General features: G+C 44.7%; 1 protein-coding gene across 3 annotated transcripts in view; it reads right to left on the reverse strand.

The window, feature by feature from the left end:
• The window catches only part of LOC144819003 (lecithin retinol acyltransferase-like), a 1051137-nt gene that overhangs the window by 434799 nt on the left and 599258 nt on the right, over positions 1-17080 (reverse strand). For 2 of the 3 annotated variants that reach the window (XR_013607191.1, XR_013607192.1), the window contains exons 4-5: positions 14180-14401; positions 13297-13648 (exon numbers count right to left, since the gene is read on the reverse strand). The exons of the other annotated variant lie outside the window; for it this stretch is intronic. The gene's annotated coding sequence lies outside the window, so the exon portion shown is untranslated. The remainder of the gene's footprint in view (positions 1-13296; positions 13649-14179; positions 14402-17080) is intronic. 3 annotated transcript variants of the gene reach the window in all.

Here is a 17080-nt window from a genome sequence, read left to right on the forward strand (position 1 = left end):
TGCCTACACAGCGCGCAGGCGCTGCATAGGAAAAAGACCTTTAGCCATGGGCCGGGCAAAAACGTGCACACGTTGCATTGCTTCCAATGGCAATGCATGCACGTCTGATTCCCTTGCGGGAGCGAGCTTTCAAACCATGTGTTAATTACAAACATATGGTTCCTGTTACTCCCGCAAGGGAAACAGGCGCAGGCCCCCTCCCCTCTCCCCTCCCCCTGCTGCCTCCTTTCAGCGCAAGGTGTGCGCGCTTGTTCACTTTTGGATTCATTTCACAGGGAAGCAACTAAATGAAAGACGGGAAGAGAAGTTGTGAACCGTTTCTTCAAGTCACGGTTTTCAGTAAGTGAGGAGCAAGACAGAAAGAGAGGGAATAATAGGAAGAGAAGGGGGCAGCTGCCAGCACAGAAAAAAGAGGACATTGTCTGTGTTTTCTCTGGGCAGTAAGGAAGAGACAGAGTTCTTTTCCTTCTTTGCCCAACACCGAACGTCCATGAAAGCAAGTGCTGTCTCGCTAGTGTGCTTCTATTCCCAGCTCTGTATTCCATGTTGCTCATTGCCATAGATGTGTTTCTCTCCCAACTCCTCCTTGATGTGTTTGCCCTCGTGTGCTTCTTCCCTCCCACGTTGCTTTCTCGCATGTGTGCGTATCAGTGTTCTCTCTCCCTCTCGCATGTTTGCTTTTCTTCCCCGGTGCTCCACATTAATCTCTCTCAAATGTTTGCTTTTCTCCTTCTCCTACCCATGCCCTCTTTGTTGCTTCCACCCACCTGCACCCCTGTATTGCATCCGTCCCCAATCCCAGCACCCAATGTTGCTTCCCCCACCTGTGACCTCTATGTTGCTTCTGCCCTCCTGCTTTGCTTTTGCCTTCGGTTTTGTTTCCCCATCCACCCACCTGATTGAAAAAACGATTTTGCAGGTTTTATTTCTTTTATTTACCAATCCAACAGTAAATAAAACGGGGAAAAAAACACCCACATCATTTTGTAGGCATGTGCAAGTCTACAAAGCGATGCAAACAGCCGCACCCAAGGCTTTATTTTATATAAATCCTTAGCCATGCTGCACGGCATTGGAGATGCTGTCCTTCATTGCTAAAAACCATCGGTAAAGGAAGTCGATCCCAGAGGAGAGACCTATTTGCTTCACTGAAGCTTTATACACATTGTGTTGCCATCCAAGAACGAAAGTTGAACAATGACAACAGAACAAAGGGTAGTGTCAGCGTGGCACTGCTCTCGCGCCCCCCAGATGTTCCTTGTAATTAACAAATAAAAGATTCATGTTTTTTTAAGGTAATGTTTCAGACAGAATATCACTTTTAGTTAAATCAAACAAGAATGTTTATATGGGCTCCAGTGAGTGGAAAAGCCCATCCTCATTTCAGAGTGCATTAGTGTCCAAGAAGTAATGGTGATGATATCATCGATGGGTCAGGAAAGGGCTAAATTTACACAGAAACAAACATCCCGGAGAAGCAGACACACAACATGGCAGTATGCAATAGACTCTGCCCCATAACCAAGAAACATATCTTCTGAAAAATAATTACAAATAAAACCGGAGCATAAATTTAGGGGTTCGATTTGGATTAGATATGACTTAAACTGGGGAAAGAATGTGGATTTGTGGCCAGAGTTGCTGACTTTGGTGCTGGGGTATAAAGTTTGAGTCTCAGTGTGTGCTCAACAGCCTGTGATTCTGGGCAAATCATTTAATCTCCCCGTGCCTATCAAAAATGAATGTGTACTTGTATAACATAAGTGGTGCTCATGCAAAGCGCTCCAATACCTTCGGGTCGACTTTGTGCTATATAAAACTATCCAAAAATTGTTTGGGTGCATAATGGTGAACCGGGTTGGTTTAGGTTCAATCAAAAACAAGCACTGGCATAGCCAATAGGTCTCGCTTTTGGGACCTTATAAGTGTTTGGTTATCAAGCACAAAATCCTTGGTGCAACAACATCAAGTGTTGCATGGCTAAACACTTATAAGGTCCCAAAGGTGAGACCTATTGGCTATGCCAATGCTTGCTCTAGGAGGGAAGAATCTCAGTACCTAGCAGAATTAAGGTTAGATAGAAAAAATGTACAATGTACTCACACTTCCGGGTGAGCTATATAGAGGTAATTTGGGATCTTGTTGGGACTTGTGGCTCAAGATGTCAGACAGGATTAAAGTGCTACTAAAGTTTCACTTAAGTCAAATTCTAGTTTACTTAGATTTCTTCAGTCAGAGGCTAACAAGGGATCTTCACCATCCTGACCCGGCTCTTTACTACATGAGTATAAGTTGCTGAAGTGGGCTGCCCAATCCTGGGGTTGGACACAGTATTCCAAATCTCTCTTAGGTCCATTAGCACATACTTAGGCTAATTTCCAAAAAGATGTATTATCTTTATCTATCATTGCACCATGCAGGTTTTCCCTCAAGTTACTCTCTGAGTTTCTCTTATGCTTAGGCTGTTTCTCTCCTATAGAGTGATCTACACCTCACCAGATCAGTCTTACATTTAGATTTGGCTGCTGCTAATAACTCTGCTTTTGCAGTCCTGCATAATTTGTAAAACCAGGCCATCTCCTTTTGGTTTTTACTATCAACCCTTTTGTCTTTGGATAAACGTTTCCTGATCTGTGAATGGAGCACTTCATGTTAATCGTGCAATACCATTATTCTTTGCTATGGGGAAGGGCATTTAAGTTCTAAACTTCCACCTTGATCTTACTGAGAGCTGATGCCAAAACTATAGGGGGGATATTCTCAAGAACGTGTGATAATTATCGCAAAATTAGCTTAACACTACCTTTCACATCGAAGTCTATCACAGGAAAATAACGCTGTGTTAACGTTGCAGTCTCAACACGGCGGTACCATGCGATAGTCTCACGATAATGTGTCAACTGACAGCGTAAAAATTTACGCAACGCCTAAAAAATGCGAAACACGAACGCGAAAAAGCGGCGATGTCCCAAACCGCGATACAAAAATCAGGAAAAATGCACCATAAAGGCAGAGAAAAAAACTGTGAGATGACAATCACATTTCCGTGATGTAGTACAAATGTTCACTGTCCCACATCAAATAGGCATCTCCTCACAGTCACAATGTACATTGTCATGCAGTCTGTATGTAAACTTCACCAATGCGTAAACATACACTGTGAAACCACATCTCACCTTTACATTTCAGAGGGACAATCAACACCTCCTGCAGAGCAGACCCTACATCACGTCAGTGATGATGGAGACGACCCCCAGGAAAACGACTACGACGAACTCCAACGGTTCATGACCAACCTCCGCACCCCACATCCAGTAGCAGGGCAGCCCAGCACCATCAAGGTGAGCCCACCCTCTGCACAGACCACATCGCAGGAAGCACCCACCACCATGTCTGGCTCCCAGCACCTCACAGAAGAACACATGTTGTTCTAACGCCCTCTCTTAGACTGCCAGAAGGAGCTGGCTGAACAGGTGTGTGTGGTGTTCGACCTCATGGCAGCCAAACTAGATGACATACATGGGTCTCTAAGTCCCATCAGGGACCACGTACACACCCTAATGGACACCGAAAGTCCGCCCCATGCCCTCCAAAAATCCATGGCTGGCGTCGCTGGAGTCATGACTCAGAGACAACAACACCTGTCTAGTCAGAGTGGCCACAGCGATGTCATCCGTGATTTGGGAAACGTAAGGAGGGTCATGGAGAACATGGAGCGGATGCAGGTGCAAAGATTGGCTACCATGGCTGCACACGAGATAGCTGTAGATGGGATCTTCCATGCCCTGCAGATCCCCATAATAGGAGTGATGCCACAAAACATTGCGCAGATGAATGCTGCTGCTACTTCTACATCCGCATCTCCGGCCCCTGATGTGTCAGTGTCACACAGTGCTGTAGACCAAACACCACCACCCACATGTGAGGCACATGAAACATAAGGGGACGAAGATGAGGATGAATCTGCCTTAGTGGTAAGAAGGAAGCAGTACCATTCATCTCCGCCATATGGCTAGTTTCTGCATGGTTCTGCCCGTTGCATCATGCCCTGGAATAACACCTTCCACTGTCCCCCGATACACTCTGCGACACTAAACTTGGATCTCGACATGGACTGCCATATTTTGTTTGCTTAACAATGACACAGCAATCAGCCTGCGGACTGAACTCTTCCCCTTCCGAGTAACTTGTCAATCCCTAAAGGACTCTGGCTTACCCTCCAAGGTGCAAAATTGTAAAGTGTTGTCTGCATGAGCCAGTAATAAGACAGCTTCAACACTCCACTGAACGTGAACAATACATACTAATACACACAGACGTGACATGTCTATGATTAATCAAGTATGAAAGCATGGACGAATGTAGGGGCAGTGATTCCCCCTTACATCCATGTTGCTCATGTTGTGGGACTTGAGTCACAGGGTTCGTCCCTGCATCATGGAGGTACACATGTGAGCACAAAAGAAGGCCTGTTGTCAATTGTAGGTTACAAATGACAGCCTATATGTAATGATTTGTGACACATGTTAAACGCTGATGAGTGGGATTTCGTACTATCTTTGACACACAGAAATGACATTTTGAATATGTGACACCCTAAACAGCCTCTCTGTACAGAGGTGACACACCCGCCATCTATTCTCAAATGATGAGATTGTTAGCACTACATGTTGCACTTACACTTGTCAGAGTGATATGCTTTTACAGAGGAGTGACATGCACTCACGGAATGTGTGTTGGAATGAATTTATTTGCACATGCTGTGCCTGTGGACATTTTGTACTGTCCCATGATTGCTAACGACTGTGACAATGTGACGTGCTCATGTGAAGAAAGTGTCAATGATGGTGTTCCTACAGGCTATTCCTGCTGCAGCTGCAGTGGGGTGTGGTCCACCTGCCTTATCTTCCTCATCAATGTCTGGTGCATCTGGCACTTGTTTCTAAGGAGAATTGGTGCATACACATATGTTGTGCAACACACAACATGTAACAATCATCCTGCATACAATGTCTGGGATGTACAAGAGCCTTCCACATATCCAGGCACCTGAAACGTGACTTCAACACGCCAAATGTGGGCTCCACAATGCCTCTGGTGCGTTTGTGGGCCGCTTTGTACTGCCTCTGGGTCTGTGTGTTTGGGGCTTGGAGGGGTGTCATCATCCAAGGGCAGAGTGCATATCCTTGGTCACCTGTGACAGTGCAGAGACATGAGTCAATAGCTTGTTCTGCATGATGTGCTGGCAGGTTCACTGGTTCATTGGTATGTGATATGTGTGACTTAGTGAATCCTGTTTGACATGTACTGCTTGTAGCAAATAAGCTGCATCAATGTATTACATAGCCTCACTGCTGCACTTCCCTCCCCCCAAGCCTATTCACTATTGCGCGCAGCGCGGTTGCATCACTTGCACTCCTTTGGCGAACCATTGTCATGCCTGTCTGCGCTGTCCACAAGCCTGACAATGACACTGTGATGTTGTGCGTTAAAGGTGGGTGGCCACGTGTGTGTAGGCCTATTGTAAGGATAGGGTGGACACAGATGTAGAGTTCATGGCTGGCTGAACACGCAATGCGGTTGAGGGTAGACATTTGGCTTCTGCTGCGGTAATAGCGTCACACACACAAGTTGGCATGTATGATACTGGACTCCTAGCGGGCTTGCGCTCCTTCATTTACCCCTTTGGACGAGCCCGTACTCCAGGTGCATGCTACATTGCGACATTGTCCATTGCAGGACGGGTGGCACTGACACTGGAACAGAGACACACGCATTAGTTACTTCCTTGGCACAGCCAAAACGTAACCACGCCCAGAGTGCGGGTTGATGAACCACACCCCTACGCTGGACTGTCGTACGCCATTCCACTCCGCTTACGCATACAGGGGGGTACGACACAGCTACATGTCCCAGGTCTACTCCACTGCCTGATGTGACATGGTTGCCTCCGCTGTACACAGCACAATATTATATGGTAGGGCTCGGGGCCCTCATGCATTCATAATGACCACACAGACACACTTAGATGGTTTGTGGAACTCGCTATGGGCACATGCGCCAAGCCCCTTTTATTTCCAGGGTCACATGTCCAGTGACACCAGTGCTGTATGGGTGTGGGGTGAGTGTAAGCCAGCCCTCAGGGAGTGGTTGGTGCTGACAACAACTACAACGGTGTTCAGACAATCAGAAGTTCAAAGTTCAAACAGCAAGGAATCATACACACTGCCTGGGTAGTTGGCGACGACATTGGTGAAGAGTCCCCGGTGGCCCACTATTACCTGCACATTGATGGAATGTGTGTGCTTTCTGTTGCGGTAATTGTGTGCAGTGTGGGAAGCCAGCTATGGCGTAGAAGCCTTGCTTGGTCTCCAGCTGTTCCTGCGTAGTGTGGAGGAAGTGAAGGTGCTGGGGTACCAAGCTGATGATGGCATCCAAGACAGTTGTGATGAACTTTGATAGGGCTGGCTGTGAGACTCTTCCAACTCTGGCCGTTGTTGGTTGGAAGGTACCAGAGGCCAACAGATGCAGAACAGACAGCAGCTTTATCTGTGGAGGAATGTTGGTTGTCCGCTGTGTTGGTACTGTCAGCCTATGGACAATGGTGGTCAGGATGCGGAGGATGGTTGTCCTTTTGAGCCTGTAGGGGGCAATGACATCCTCTGTTGTTAGGTATGTGAGGCTGGTGCGTTTTCTGAAGGTCCGCTGCCTTTGTCTGTGCTGCCTCTGTAGTAGTCCGGGGGGTGGTGGGGAGAGTCCGGGGGGGGGGCGGGCCTGGGGTGGGTGTTGTGGCCATCTTGGAGCTCCAAGCTGCATGATCAGTAGCTCCATGGCATCTGTTGTTCTTCAGGTGTGGCTCTGGGCTGGGCTCCCTTTTATGGTGCAGGTTGTCGCCCCACTTTACACCAGGTAAGAGCAGGTGCTAAATCCCTGCTGCTAACGCACCTTATCGCATGTTTTGAGATATTATCGTCGATCTGGCTGGTCGTTGAGAATGTTGCCAAGTGGTGTTGTCGCGGCTTTTTGCACGGGAACGCCTACTCTGCATATCATTAGCGTTAGGTGCTGGGGTCATCTGTGGTCATGTTTTTTGCGGCTGCTATCGCAGGAAAACTGGTGATATCAGCTGTTAGCACCAGCTTGTGAATATGGCGATAAATTTATTGCCACTTTGGCTGCGATAAAAAGCAGATAACTTGGCGATAAGTCCTTGAGTATATGCCCCAAGGTTGCTTAACAACCACCCAATCCCACCTAATGGCTTTGCCGTTATTTGTATGGGAAAGGTTCCTGATATCTGGGCTACCTATGATTGGGTGTATTGGGTGTTTCTCTGCCAAACTACCCACTAATGTCAGCATTGTGATTGCTCTGCATCCTATCCAATACTACCATATCCATCAGAAAAGGCCAAAGGCTCAAACTAATTAGAAAATAGTCAATTAAACTTGCGAAACCCGGTCTATTAAAAGTAATCTTGCCTTCCCTATCTGAGGGTGTCCTACCATTAGCAGATAGTAGGTAAAAATTGAGCGTCAATGCCAACACTTGCCCTGCTCTAGGAGAATATTTCACAGAAGGAAGTTCTATCTGTGGGATCTTCCACTGGCCTTCTTGTTCTGATGTCCAATCAAGGGGTAGTTACTACCATGAGTTCAATAGTTGAATTGAAATCACCAGCCACTATTTAATAACTTTTCCAGATTGCTCAGAGAGGGTGTTCTCCAACATATTTATCACCATGGACTCTACATTGCAAGCTTCCACCCGATTATATACATTGGCAGTTTTCAAACGCATACCTGACATAAGCACCAAACTAATCGCTAATACATCTGCAGAGTCAATCGGGATATGGCTGATAAAGCTGTGGAGCGAAATCTTAACCCAGATTGCTAAACCCCCAGAAGGCCTTCCCCTATCTGGCAGTACCGCATTTATGCAAAAAGCTATACACCCATTCCCAAATATAAGAACAGAGCACCTAGTCTCCTGGAATAGGCAAATATCATCGGCTTCTATGAACTGTCCCCAATCTGTTTCTGACTGTATTTCACTAATCGTCAGTACATTCCAGGACAATATTTTAATCTGATTTGGTCGGTATCTAGAAGGCCTACAAAAGTCACATATACTAGGAGCCACAACCCACTTTCTACTACTAGTAGCCTCTACTTTGTACCCCCAATTGCATACTTGTAATCCAACAGTCCCCCTCACAATTACTCCTGCCCAGATTAGTTCTGGTTATGCTCTTTATTCCCAGTCAGTTAATTCAGTTGATCATCCTTGGTTCAGGATTTCCCTGGTTATCTCTAACAGAACCTTTTTCTAATTTGATTTGGGCTTCAGGTTCAGGTTAAGATCTGTACTTGATCAAACTTTAAGTGTTGGTATTACAAATTGAAAGTGCATCAACAGCCATTTGGCCCTCCACCAGATCTTTGTGAAGAAAGACTACCATCACCGTGTCAAAGCAAAACCCTGCACATACAATCCTCTCAGCTCTGGATAGATCACTCCTGATGATTGCGTAGCAATGCCTAACCGCCCGTAGCCAGTATGTGACTTTATTTATTAGGGAATACTGGTCTACCTTTGCACTGTCTGCCAACTTTGGGACCTGCTTTAAATAAACTGCAGCATGATTTGTATTCATCAGAGCTTGAGAATTGATCCCTTTGTGTGCCACCCTCCGGATATGGGAGGTTTGAGGGCAATGCAAATACAGTATCACAGGAGAGTATCATCTCTGACTGTATTCCTCAATCACCCAATCCAACCTCCTGATGGTATTGTTCCTTGGGGACCCTATCTTGCGATTTCTAGGTTGGTCTCCCCCAATCCTAATGCTTCGATGGGGTTTTGCAGGGGTAATAGTCGAAGTGGGAGGATTTTGGGGTATATGCTCAACTTGTGTCCGGGGATAAAATGATCTCGTTCCCATCTCAACATTTCACTTGGGTCCCCACCAATCCCTCCCACAACCCTCCCTTCATGTCTAACAGCCTTCTGGTCTATTACTTCACCAACCTTTCCTCCAGGCCTTCAAAAACCTTTTCAAGGGCAGAGACTTCCTCCCTCAGTTGAAACATTCAGTCAATTAACTTTCCAACACCTTCTGGACACCATGATTGTCACCATAGTTCTTATTCGTACCCCTCCCCTCATTAGGCACTTCATTGATATACAGGGCAGAGAAATGGTTTTACCTGCTCAGGCAGATGAGCCCCGAGATCAGAGTTACGGGTAGGAGACTTCTGCGGATTCCCAGTTTGAGTTTGATATTGCAACATGAGTAGTTGCTTTTCCAAACATTTGGGGAATGCACTTGTTACAATTGCTAAATGGTGGGCTGGGAAGTGGTGATGATACGGTAGGAAGCAAAGGGGGAGTAGGATTAAGAATTTCTTCACATTCTACCATCAGATTGTCTATCCTATCCATTACACAGTTTTCACCTGCCGATTTGAGAGATTTCTTAAACTTTAACAAAGCCTAGTAGTTCCTCAAGCACCTTTCTTTAGTCCATTCTAGAATGCTATTACCGCAATATAAGGAATACCGCAATACCTCTCAACTCCAAAATGTAAACACTTAATTATAGCTTCATCAGAATAACAAAACACAAGGGTCTTGCAAACCTTTGATACCAACACAAAAAGGGACCCAGCTTGACCGACTAGATCAACAACAATAAAAAGTACAGAAAGAATCACAGTAGAATAATAGTAAGCCCCTCAAGTTCACCAGTTGGGGCGGGATTTAAAGCAAGGAGTAAGTTCCAGTGCTGTGGCCCTAAGGGGACAAAAAACAACAAGTACTTTGAAATAAACGTAAGGGGGTAGCCCAGACCAGCCTCTTCCGGGCTCAGACAGGCGTGGACGGGCCGGTCCTTGAGCGGGGCGCATACCATGGTGCTGGAGAAACTGCAGTTTTGGTACATTGGGAATGGCCTTGGTTACATCAGCGCCTCCTCTAACGCAAGGGTTTATTGTCAATATAGCCCTTCAGAGGTACACACGCCACCTGTGTGAAGATGTCCCGCGTTGCGGGAGAAACATGGGTGCTTTTGAGCACTGTTGCAGTAGGCGTGGCCCTGGTTATGTTGGCGTCTCCTCTGGCGCAATATTTGGTGGTCAATGTAGTCCCTCAATAGTACACAGCCCCTGCTCAGTGAAGATGTCCCTCTGTGCAAACATGATTGATATCCTGAGAACAGTACAGCTCCACAGTTAGTATAGTTCAATTGCCAATGCTTCCATAAAATGCAATACACAGATCTCGTTATTGTTCACTTCTTTGTTGTGAAAATGTGAATGATATATCCGTCACTTTTGTGAAGAAGTATCCCTTCACCTAACTGGAAATCATGCGCTATGAATTTAAAGTAAAGTTAGTAATAATCCTAATAATAAAACAAACATCAGTAAGGATCCAAGGATCCTTATTGTGATCAGTTGTGGAAATATTTTATGTGGGGGATGGTGTAATTTGTCTGCCATCTCTAAATCAAGCAACAAAAGTAATCAAGTATGGAATTTCTTTTACAATATTAAGGGCCAGATGTAGGAGAGGAAATACCGGTCGGTAACAGCCGATTTCGGCCGTTACCGACCGGTATTTAGGAATCGGCATGTAGGGGCCAGCATTTTACAGAATCGGTAAATTTACAGATTCGGTAAATTTACCGATTCTGTAAAATACCGAATCGGTAATTTTACCGATTCGGTAATTCCACATGTAGGTGACACTCCTGAGAGTGCCACAGGCCCTTAAGAGTCGGTATTTTACCACCCAATCCTATTGGGTGGTAAAATACCGAATGCAGGTGTGCATGCACATCTGTGCATGCACACCTGTGCCATGTGACACACAGACATGCCCTTAGGGCATGTAATTGTGCTACATGGCACACATGCCTGCATTTGGGGTGCTAGAGGGTGTCAAAGTGACACCCCCTGCACCCTTGCAGGATTCGGTATTTACCAATTCGGTAAATACCGATTCGGTATTGCCCATTGATTCCTATGGGCTTCAAGGCCCATAGGAATCAATGGGCAATACCGATTCGGTATTTACCGAATCGGTAAATACCGAATGTTACCGATTCGGTAATTGAAAATTAAATTTTACCTACATCTCCCACCTTCTATTTTACCGATTCATAAATACCGAATCAGTAAAATTCGGTATTTATGAATCGGTAAAATAGAATTACCTACATCTGGCCCCTTAATACTTAGGTAAACTTTTTTTAAAGTCAACTATCGAGATCACAAACAAGAATTTCTAATCTGGTGGGCACTTTGCCTGAAGAAACACCATCTGAACCCTTTAGTTGGAGCAGTTCTCCTGAATGAAAAACATATTGAAAAGCAGCCAGGTCCATCCGGTCAGTGTGGCCAGAGCCCTATATCTACCCTCCTCTGTCAAAACACTAGACCAAATACAGGAAGCAGCATTCTGTCTAGGCCCCCATGCCACCATCAACTGTGGCCTTAAAGAATTAAGGTAATCAACACTTGATAAATCTCTTTTGTTTTTAGCTGGCCACTAAAAATATTCGATGCTTAGTATCTCATCTGCTCCTTTATAGTTCTAATGTCGGACAATTGGATGTCCTGCTCGAGACAAACAAGTTATTTATTTCAGCAAACACTGACAAGCTGCACCATGTACTAGAAATTTGGTAATCACAATTGGCATTCCCAAAGGTAACCATTGTTTGATGTTTCTGTGTTTGGGAAGGAGAATGGAGAGTGTGGCATATTCATGTTTTAAGGAAAATCCCTTCTCACCTTTCAGAATTCACTCAGCACTGGTCCTGAGGAGAACCCGCAAATAAAGTGGGGCTCGAAACGCGTTGAACATCAGTCAATGGGGATATCAGTCTACTGAACATCAATGTGGAGGACTCTAAGGGGTCGATTCCGATCCGTTAAAAATCACCGTCCGTACGACTCGCATCCGGAGCCGTTTCCGTACAACTCGTACGGACGCCGTACGACCGGACAATTACGATACCGATCGGGCTACCCGGACGCGATTCGTATGGTCCAAGTCAGGTAAGGGCGATTCGTGAGGAAAAGTGCACGATCACCTACACACCATACGGCGCGCACACCCCATGATTGCAGGGGTACGTGCCGTACACTTGCGATCATGGGGGGTACGTGCCGTACCCCTGCGATCATGGGGGTACGTGCCGTACACCTGCGTACATGGGGTGTACGCGCCGTACCCATGGGGGGGCCGTTCCGTACCTGTTTCGGGGCGAACTCTGACTGTACGACAGTTTCCAGCTCCCGTAGAAAAAGGGTCATACGGAGCGTACACAACACGGATCGTACTTGCCGGGTCGTAAAAAGCAGCCGCGAACCGTATAAACGTCGTGTACAGCGGCTTCCGAGGGCGATTCGTACGGGAATTTCATTGTACGGTCCCTGGTACGATTCGTACGGATAGCTGCATCGGGTGTGGATCGTACTACGTCGTTCGTACGGGGACGGTTACGGGTACGATTCGTACGGAAAAAAATGCTCCATACGACGATTCGGAGCGCTTTTTACGGGATCGGAATCGACCCCTAAGTAAGTTTGACTTACAACTACATTGTATTGAAGCCCACATTAGATTTCTCTGGACCTCCCACAGTATTCCAAAAGCGATAGTTGAGAATATTTCACTCTGGTTTTTTCCACTACAGAACTGGCGAACACTGAATTGTTACAGACCTTTTTGTGTGTTTTCCTTAATTTATTGTTCACATTTGAGGACATAATTGGTTCCACTTTGAGCACAATGTTTTTAGACAAATTTCCATGTGAAATTGGTTTTCTCTTTCTTTCTTGTATTAATGTCAATGTTTTGAATAGGTATGAATTTTATGTACCAAATGAATCAGAGGCTACGTTTATTAAATATTAAATAAATGTCCTATATGCTGAAGTAAAAGCATGTATGAACTTTACAACCACCTTTTGTTGTTTACAGTATATAGTTGTGTAGTTGTGAGGTCCAGGGTGGTTGTTGATAATGGCCAAACCCCTACCTATTGTGAAGCCAAAGTCATATTGAGCATTCAGTCCGTATGTGAGGGCAAGTCCATCTTGATATATAAAACATTTCAAATATTTTGTAAAGTACTTTTATGCCAATGGAAATACAATGTTTTAAAATTATTTACAAAAATAATTCCTAAATAATCCCCAAAGAAGTATAGCTTTAGTAGTGTACATTGTAAAATAGAATATGTCAATTGTTTACTTATACATTGTACTTCAATGACCTTACCATCAGATGCATGAAATCACTGCCTTTATCTTTATCACTGACATTTTGCTGGCACATTGCACAAGCTTCACCCTGGCATTCCCGCTGATAGTTTCATCAGGGATGAACGGGCCATTCCTCTGCAGGGCAATGTTGTGCAGCATACAAAACAACAGTTTTGCAGATCTTTCTCAGAGATTAGAGGAGGACCCCTCCAGACTTGTCGAAAGACCGTAAGTGGGCCTTCATGATCCCAAAATTCCAGTCCACAGGCCCCTTTTGTTTTGCATATAGGCCCCATAGAAGAGGGCATCCATGGCACTGTTGATGTCAAAAGCCATGGTGGCTAGGATAAACTGAGTCCCATAGTCCCCTGAAAACAATAAATCAGAATAGAAACATAACTTTAAGTATATCTGAACGTTAATATTTGAGCTAAAAATATATCTGTAACACTAATGTTAACACTTACAAACAAGCAAGATCCTCATTGCTGTAAGGTCTGCTGTTTTTTGCAGTATGCAGCTGTTGCACAGCACTATTGAGCCATGGGTTGAGCCAAGAAATCTTACACACACTAGTGATGTAGAGATCTGGTATGCAACCCAATAGCACCTTGATGGAGTGGAAATGCTTCCTATTGTGGTACACTTGTTCACAGTCATGAGCTGGCACCAATACAACATGAGCTCTATCTATGGCACCAACAATATGTGATATGCCTCCAAAACCATAGACATCAGCCCTGACATTGTTTAGTGTAACATAATCTATAGGAAATTGAATGCAGTTATCCAAAGGTCTCAGCATAACATCCAAAACTAGGATTAGGACGGTACAAAAAGTTGTCTGCAACATCCCATTGTACTGGAAAAAGCCAGTCGCACAGAAATCTAACACTTACTTCACCATAGGTAGGATGGTTGTTGGATTTCTAATGTCCGGCAACATTTTTGATTGAAATTGTAGCACAGAGGCTTGAATTCTGTCAAGGTTCAGCCTATTTTTCTTAATAATGTTCCTCCATTGTTTCCAGATGAGGAAGTGCTTTGTAGACTCTTTCTTGACGTTGCCCTCTTTGTAATGTTCCTTGTACTGGTGGAGTAAAATGAACTAATGGACCTTTCTGAAAATAAGTGCAATATATAAATATTGTTTTTTAAACACATTGGTATTGGATAATAATGATGAAAAAACTAAATTGTTCTTGCAAAAACATGAATACATACAATATTTAAATTAATTTTACATCTACTTGAGCTTTTTTATTTTAAGATATATTATTTTCTATTCAGTTTTGCAAACTACTTATTTAAAAACATGATTATAAATCTAATATCACATTTAGGTATTTATTGTAAATCAGTATTGATTGTGCAGATTTGTATTGTTTACCACTGTAAAAAAAATAGTTTTTTAAACATGATTATTAGGTAAACTTGTTTTTTAATGTTTGTAATTTTTTTCTATTTGCATTATTTTTATTTTCATATTTCTTTATTAACATTTATCATGATGTACTATTGAGCACAATACAATTGCAACTTGTACAGGGGGCGAAGCCCAAAAGTGAATTAACAACATCATATTTCCAACTAAAATAAAAAGATTTAACAAGGACAATAATACTACCCCAACAATAGTCCATTCCACCTTTTTTTGCTTTTGATATATGTTGTTGCTTGTTTCTGAACCACATTACAAGGTTGCCTCTGGGCTGTGACCTCCCTCCGTCTCCGTCAGTCACAGGAGGCGTAAATATTATGGGCATGTCAATTCTTGACATTTTTGAGCTAGGACCGATAAAAAGGGGCCCCACAGTTTCCCTAAGGATGCTCCTTGGCCGGTGAGTGTTAGCAAGATTTTCTCCATTATCAGGATGTGCAATAGACGGAGTAACCATCTCACGCAGAATGTTCTGCGTTGCCGCTCCTAGGGCAAGGCCTATTTGTCTGCCGCACCTAGATTTAAGGGGATAGGTTAGGGGATTGGGAATGCCTAGCAAGGTGAATGCAGGGAATCTTGAGAGCTGTGTGTGAAGATGTGAGTCTATTTCGTCCAGTATCAGTGTCCAGTAGGACTGAAGCCGTGGGCAATCCCAAAGAAAATGCACATGGGGACCCTGTGCTCTGCAGCCTCTCCAGCAGTCAGCGCTGCGGTTGGAGCTCATTTGGTGCAGTTGGGAGGGATAGTAGTACCAATACGTGGAGACCTTGGTAAGAATTTCAGTATGTGATATGTTACATGCTGTGTGTCTGGCCTTATAGTAAATGTCTGACCAATCTTGATCTCTCAGCTGTCTTCACAAATCTCACTACCATTTATGTAATAAAATTAAATTAAATTAAAAATAAATGTTGCCCCGCCCTATACATGTGCCTATTGTTTCTATCAGAAAAGAATATATGTCTGATGTGAGCCGTGTTGCAGATGTTTTGGCAAGCAGCCATTTCTTATTTTGATGTGAGTCGCCTATGCACATTGGCCTTGTTATGATGGTGCAGTAGCCAATGGCGGAGGTGAAAGTGAGGGAGTCTTGCGGATTCTGGGATGTTAAAGTCCGCGTGCAGTTGGTGGAACGGGAGGATACTCTTCTCGTCAAACATATTGCCCATTGAGTGACACTCGGTTCGTCTCCTTTGTGTGAATGCATTTGGGTCATTTCCGGGGGTAAAATCAGGGTTGTCCAACCGCAGCATGATAGGGAAGGGATAGGTCGTAAGGCGACACCTAGCACTAGTTTGAATCCAAGCCTCCATTGGTGCTCGCGTGATTGGGGAGCGGTACAGTTTTGGGGGCCTTTGTGCCCGGGTTAGGAAAGGAACCTTCCAAAGGGATGTACCTGCCACTGCCCTGTCTTGGAATAGCCAATGTTTTTACAATTCCGGTTGGTACCATTCCACTAAGTATCTCATTTGGGCCGTTCTGTGGTAAGAGTGTAGGTGTGGTATGCCCAGTCCCCCCAGCTGGGGTGGGAGGTAAATGAGTTCCTTTCTCATGCAGGGTGTCTTCCCCATCGCGATGTATTGCGTTATCTCTGATTGTAGTTTGGTAAGCATACCTTTTGGCTGAGCCATCGGGCGATTGTAGAATAGGTAGAGGATCCGGGGGAGGATGGTCATTTTTATTGCCGCGATTCAGCCCAGCCAGGATATTTGTAAATGATTCTATCGGCTCAGTTAATTCCTGACTTGTCTAAATAGGGATTGATAATTTATCGAGGAGGTCAGCTGAAGCGTGGGCACTACCTTCATTCACAGGTATGGAAGTCTGGTGTTCGACCACTGAAGGGGGTGTTCTGTTTTGAGGTTTCCACAAACTCTGGAGGTAAGGAAAGGTTCAGGGCCTGAGACTTCTGCACATTAACACGTAATACAGACGCCAGGCCATTGTCGTGTAATTCATTCAGGAATGCCGGTAGGATGCTAGTCGGGTGGTCTTGTGTCATCAGCACATCATCGGCAAACAGGCTGATGGTATGTTGTTCACCCCCGAAAACTGCCCCAGTGATCAGGGGGATATCTCAAATCCTCTGGGCCAATAGCTCCATATATAAGGCAAACAAAAAAGATGATAGTGGGCCCCCTTGACGTGTACCCCTATTAATTACAAAGGGAGCATAGGTGTGGCCGTTGACCCTAACTGCCGCTGTAGGCGAGTGGTAACAATTTGGGATACCTGTTTTGAATTTCTCTTTGAGGCCAAAGTGAGTAAGAACCCATTCCAGGAATGGCCAGTGAACTCTGTCAAAGGCCTTTTCTGTGTCCATTGTTAACAGCATAAGCTCACTTTGAGCTTGTGGTAA

Source organism: Lissotriton helveticus, chromosome 2_1 (genome assembly GCF_964261635.1).
Source record: "Lissotriton helveticus chromosome 2_1, aLisHel1.1, whole genome shotgun sequence".
Taxonomy (NCBI): domain Eukaryota; kingdom Metazoa; phylum Chordata; class Amphibia; order Caudata; family Salamandridae; genus Lissotriton; species Lissotriton helveticus.